The 6,676-nt window shown below is 30.7% G+C and overlaps 1 non-coding gene across 1 annotated transcript; it reads right to left on the bottom strand.

Annotated features, from left to right (window-relative positions):
- Nucleotides 1-5,402: 5,402 nt before the first annotated feature.
- LOC131178170 (small nucleolar RNA R71) lies at nt 5,403-5,510 on the bottom strand. The gene has a single exon (XR_009147301.1). It is a non-coding gene; the product is annotated as a small nucleolar RNA R71 (small nucleolar RNA).
- Between the last annotated feature and the right edge of the window lie 1,166 nt (nt 5,511-6,676).

Below are 6,676 nucleotides of genomic sequence, written 5' to 3' on the forward strand. Positions count from 1 at the left end.
TATTCGTCTTTTCTGGAGACTCTATTATATTTGATACTGTTACAGGTGAAATTAGGTGATTTGGAATTGTTCAAATCAGAGATATAGCAGCAATGACTTAGCTAAACCAATGGCAATTATTTTTCAAACACGTTTTTCATTTTGATACTTACTCTGCTGAAATTAGGGTAGGCTTAAGTGAATTGAATTGATCAAAAGCAAAGACTTGTTCAAACAAGTAATATTATTTTGAACTTCGACTACTAACCCATGAAGTCTTATTTTGCTTAAACGCCATCAGTGGACCAATCATAATGAAGCATGCCATAGAATGATAGAAAATTAGAAATTACTCTCCCCCCTCTCAAAAGTCAAAACACAATGGCAACCCTTCTCTCTCTCCCTTTGTGTGTGTGTGTGTTTTTTTTTTCATATCTTTGTAGGGGTCCATTATTTCATAGCTTAAAAGCACCAGTCCAAGGGATCCAAGGCAACTTTTCAATGCTTGTTGATGAAGATTGAAGAGGCCACAGGATTATCACTATGCTAGATCCTAACCAAAGACTAAAAGTGAAAGGGTTTGCTTTGGAATGGAAAGCAATGATAGCTGTTGCTATCATCAACTACTACTTGGAATCCATGCTCCAGCTTAAGGCCCTTTAAACACTCAATATGGCTCCAACAAATCCACTTCTGTGCAGACCATTTTATTGTGAGAGTAAGCAGAGCATCTGCCAAAATTAATATCATTGCTTAGAAATGCTTTTTGCTAGTCAACAAATGAATTAACTAAAGACTAGCTATTGGTAGATTCCTATTCAACTGGAGATGGTTGGGTTGGGTGCTGAATGATCCACATCAATGAGTAAAATTGGCATGCATCCACTTGCAATCTGCATGATTTGCAGAATTATTTAATTCCATGATAAGAAAGATGAAAAAAAAAAAAAGGTTGCAACTTTCTCTTCCTCCAGTAATTTTCCTGTGTCAAGTGTGAAGAGAATGTCAATGATTTCACGTCTCCTAATTGGAAATGAGCCTGAATTGTTATCCCTAGTCTTAACAATTAAAAACTAATGCTTCCAGCAATAAGCAAAAATTTATGTTGCTATGAACCAAAGGAATATTGAACCCCATGTAATGCAGTTGAGAGATCCATTCAAGTTTTTCATTTCATTCAAGTTTTTTTTTTTTTAAATTTATTTTGTATGTTTATTTTTTTTTTTATTGTTTTATGTACTTTTAAAAACAAATTTCAGATGGGATTGTGGATCCAATGGTTGGTATTTTTTTTTTTTCTGCTTTGGAAAATTCTTAAACTGTTAGAATGTGTTTGAATGGCTGAATTTGAAATTCATCTCATTTAAATAGAAAGTCCCTCGGGGGCAAGATCCAATGACCACAAGGAAGCAGATAAATCTTGTGAAAAAAAAAATTGCAAATCGAGAAGCCAAAATGGTTTGACTTTTATCATCATCATCTTAAGTCTTAACTCAGGGCAAGTTCCTCGGTTCGGATCAAAGCGTGCATGGGATATAAGAAAAAAAAAAAATTCACAATTTGAGAAATTTTATTGTAATTTTGCTACGAATTCATTAAATGACTAAAAAAGAATTTCATCTTTTGGCAAAAACAATAAAATCTGCGATCATGCAAAAGACAAATGACGATGTGTTTCCAATCAGTGGTAATCTAGAATTTTTTTTTCAGGGTCAATTAATAAATAATAAAAAGTTATATTATTATTAATGTTATTAATATACATAAAAAAGTAACTAAAAATCATTTGTTAATTTATCATATATATTATGTCATTTTGTTTTGATAAAGTTTATTATTCAAAGTAAGAATAGAATTTTAAAAGTAAATAAACTTCTCAATATATAACATTTTTTTTTCTTAGATAATTTTAAATTTTGTTAAAAAAAAATTATATATATATATATATAAAAGTATTAAAGAAAAGAGAGCTCAATTGACCTCTCATTTTTTCATATGCATCAGCCACTATTTAAATAGATTATATTTAGATCAGCTATAAAAAATATTTATAACTGATAGACATTTAAATAGACTAATATTTTTAACATGTTTTGCACGTTGCACTCATTATTCATACTTATAATTTAATTTTTTTATATGTAATTTTAGAAAATATTTTATTTTAATTAATTATAAACCTTTAAATATTATGGGTATTTATTTCTTAATTTTTTTTAAGAATTAGCATATTATATAACAAAAAATTCAAATAACTCTATATTAATAAAGATTATAAAATATATGTATTTATATATATTATTAATTTTAAATTAAAACTATAAAATATATATAACTGAATCACCTTATATTTTAATTAATTACTTTTTATAAAATTTTATATTTAATAAAAATTAAGTTTAAGTATAATTAAAAATTTTAAATTTATATAAATTTTAAAATTAATTTAAATAATAAAAATATAACTCTTTTATAAAAAATTTTATATTTAATTAAAATTAAATATAAATAAAGTTAATAAGCTTCTCTCTCTTAAGACTCTGACAAAGCATGATTCAGACAAAAAAATGCCAATGTTATTCAACTTTATTTCTTTTTATATTTTTATTTTCTTTATATATATATAAGTGTCACTATATTTATAATTTTTATTACTGCATCTCATCGCTAATGAGATTAAAATGCATTTAGAAATCTGTCTTCTTTTATAACTACATTTTCTTTAAATTATTTAATTTTCATATATTAATTTTAATAATATAATGATTGATATAATATAATAAAAACATTAATTATGTATTTATTTTAATAATAAAAAAATAATATAATATTATAATATAATAATTAAATATTTATTATATTTTTAAAATAAATAATGTGATATATTTATTTTAATATAATAAAATAACTTAAACCATATATTTTATATATGAATGCCAAGCACCCTAAACAAATAATCTACACAATTACTACAACCGGCCTTAATCTAATCGAACTGAAAACACTCTCTGTGGCTGCAACACTTTCATTCTCTCTCACTGTCTTCTTCGATCAACACCCCCATCAAAGGCTATACACTTGATGCATACATTTTGCATAATCATTTAGGTTTAATTTCATAGCCATTTTATTTGATTATTAGTCATTTTTAGCTAATTTCATTAGTTAATTAGTTAGTTTTTTTATAATTGTCGATTTTGGATTAATTTGTAATTTTACTTTGTTTTGTAGGAAAAATGGTGTTTTTGAAGGACTGAAAAGAAATTTTGCTATTGAGGAGTGACTTCTACAGCCAAAGATGTCAAAAACAAGTTTTCAAGCTGAAATATGCATTGACCAAATCGTGCATAACTTGCATAAGCTATGCAGATCTGCATAAGGAGAAAAATCAGCATTCAGAACCAACCGAAATGTGCATAAGGAGATCGCATAGCTTATGCACATTCACACCTCCCTTATGCACTCTCACGGAATTGTGCATAACCTATGCACCAAGTCATGCGATTCGCATAAGTGAACAAGAACAGTGAAATCGCATAAGGGATGCATAACTTATGCGATCCACTTATGCAGTCCCATAAAGAGTTCATTAATGAGCTGGCAGAAGATTCCCTCAGATAATTCCTCCTAGAACACACCATTTTAGGGCTCCATGTCAGAAAAATGCTATAAATAGTCTCATTTTCCCATTTTAGAAGGGGAGGAAGAAAGAAAGGAAGGAAAGGAGCAGGAGCAAGGGCAGCTGAAGAGTCATATTTAGTTTTCCACACCATTTCCAACCAGATTTGGGATTTCTTTCTCTTCTTACCTTTTCCTACATTTCTAGTGTTGAGTTTTTTATTTCTTAGCTTAGATTAAAGCTTTATTTCTATTTAAACTCAATATATCTTGTAAGCATTATGGATAGTGAGTAGTTTATTTTGATTCTGGAGTAAGGGATGTAATATTTAGTTATTTTTGTGGATTTGAGCTGGGTTAGTCCCAATTTAATGAATTTATGAGGTTTAATCCATTTCTTGTGTGCTTATTCACATGCTTAATGAAGGGCCCCATTAAGTTATGTTCTTAATCCTTGGTTGAAGCACCGAAAGGAGAAAACCAAGTGATAGTTAATCAAGAAATTGGACTTAATTAACTTAGATCTAGAAATAGACTAAGGGTTAAGAGGGTTTTAATAGATTGATTAAATAACCTAATGGGTCTTAGTTAATTTTAACTCCACGAAAGTAGGATTAAGTTAATTAAGGCACTCTTTGTCTCACTCGAAAGAGTTTTCAAAGGATTTTAGAATTAATCTCCTTTAAACCCATAAATTTCATGGATTGGGCTAGCTAGGAAAAATCCCAAAATGACTTAAATATGAACCCTTAACTCCAGAATCGTCTTTCATCAATTATTGCTTGGAATTTTACTTTTGAGTGTTTAGCTTAATCTCATTTTATTAATTTTCATTATTATCAATTTCTTTATTTTGCGAATTATTAAATTAGTCATTGTTTGAATTTAGTTTTGCATTTTTATATCTTCTGCTTCAAATTCCTAAATTTCTTTTATTAATTTGATTAAAATACAATTTTAACATATTTTATTTTACATCAAAAATTCAATCATTAACACAACTCCTCGTGGGAACGATATCTTTTTCTATACTACTTGAATGACCCGTGCACTTGCGGTTGGAACACATCAAGTTTTTGGCGCCGTTGCCGGGGAGTTGTTTGTTTAAGATTGAATTCTTGATTATTTTAGTTGTTTTTTAGTTTTATCTCTGTTATCTTTTCATTTTGTGTTTGTTTGTTCTTTTTCAGGTACTCTTAATCTTTTATGAGAAGAGTTAGAAGCACAAGTGATACATCCTTATTATTCAACCCTGAAATTGAGAAATTTTGTAAGGCCAACAAGAAAGAAACCAGAAAAGGAAAAGAAGCCTTGATAGAAATTGAATTAGAAGTAGACATGGCTGATGAAAGAATTAGAATTGGTGTTGGTAATGCTGGAAATGGTCAAAATAATGAAAATGCAGCCCATGGTGAAGAGGTAGTAAATGCTAATCTGCCTAGGGGAAGTATGATGGATCATGCTTTTCCTCGTTTTGATGACTTGAGATAGAGCATAGCAAGACCAAGAATTGATGTAAATAGTTACAAGATGGATTTTGGAGTTCTTCAAATGATTCAAAATTCTCAATATTGAGGACATACTTATGAAAATAAACAAACACAAATTAAGAAGTTTGCTATGATCTTTGAAATGCAAAAACAACATTGAGTGTCTGATGATGCAGCAAGGCTAAAATTGTTTCCATTCTCTTTGAAAGATAGAGCATTGGATTGGCTTGATTCTTTACCTCACAACTCAATTACAAATTGGGAGCAACTCACTGATGCATTTCTTGCCCAATACTTTCCACCTGGAAAAACTCAAGAGTTGAGGAATCAAATGATTGCTTTTAGACCAAGAGAAGATGAGACTCTTTATGAGTCATGGATGAGATGGAAGGAGTTGGAGAGACAATGTCCACATCATGCCATTCCTAAATGGATGATAAACCAGAATTTTACACAAATGTCACTCCTGCTATCGGAGGAATCATTGATGCTCAAAGCTGGAGAATTCATCATTAAGCATGAAGATGAAGCTTATGAGTTATTAGAGAAAATAGCAAAGAAACAGTCATCTATGGAGTAGTCCAAGAGGGTCAACTCCAACTCAAAAAGGCAAGTTCTTTGGAATGCATGAGCTTGATCCATTCAACATGATCAATGCCAAATTTGATGCACTCACTAATGTCCTTGCTAAGAAAATGGAGGATTTAAGTATGCTAGTCGGTTCATCATCATGATCCGAAGTTCTCAACAAGTTACTTATGCGAAGGAACAATGAGTGTGGAGTAGATTATCCTTCATATGCTTGGAGGAATCATCCCAATTTTCATGGGAGAATCAGCAAAATCAAGCTTCAACTCGTAACTTTCCATCACAACAACAAGAGCATCAATACCAACAACCTAGGCAACCACCACCTAGTTTTCAGAAAAGAATGCAAATCGCACCTTTACCAAGACAAAGAAGAACAAAGTTCCACCACAGAGGCTTTATTACAACAAATTCTTGCTAATCAAATTAAGCGTGATGAAGAGTTGAGAGAGATGAAAGCAAGGCTGGAACAAATGCAAACACACAATAGGATCTTTGGAAAATCAGTTGCACAACAAGCATGCTCATCAAGTACCAATTCTATGGGGAAACTTCCTAGTCAAACAGAAAATCCAAGGAGCAATGTCATGCCATCACCTTGAGGAGTGGTAAAATAGTGTATACTGAGAAGAGTGAAAAAGTTGAGAAGAGAGAAAATGAGAAAGATGTTGAGAGAGATGAAAAACAAAAGAGTGAAAAAGGGAGTGCAAGAAAAGGTAAAGAGGAGGTTGGAGAGAAAGAAGAGAAATACATACCTCCAGAGCCTTACAAGCCACAGCTTCCCTTTCCACAGAGATTTCAAAAAGCCAAGCTTGATAAGCAATTTGGGAAGTTCTTAGAGGTTTTGAAGAAGCTATATATAAATGTGCCTTTTATTGATGCTCTTTCCCAAATGCCTTCTTATGCTAAGTTTCTAAAAGAAATTCTCTCAAATAAGAGAAGACTTGAAGATTATGAGAATGTAGCCTTAACTGAGGAATGCAGTGCTATCCTCCAAAGGA

Source organism: Hevea brasiliensis, chromosome 2 (genome assembly GCF_030052815.1).
Source record: "Hevea brasiliensis isolate MT/VB/25A 57/8 chromosome 2, ASM3005281v1, whole genome shotgun sequence".
Taxonomy (NCBI): Eukaryota; Viridiplantae; Streptophyta; class Magnoliopsida; order Malpighiales; family Euphorbiaceae; genus Hevea; species Hevea brasiliensis.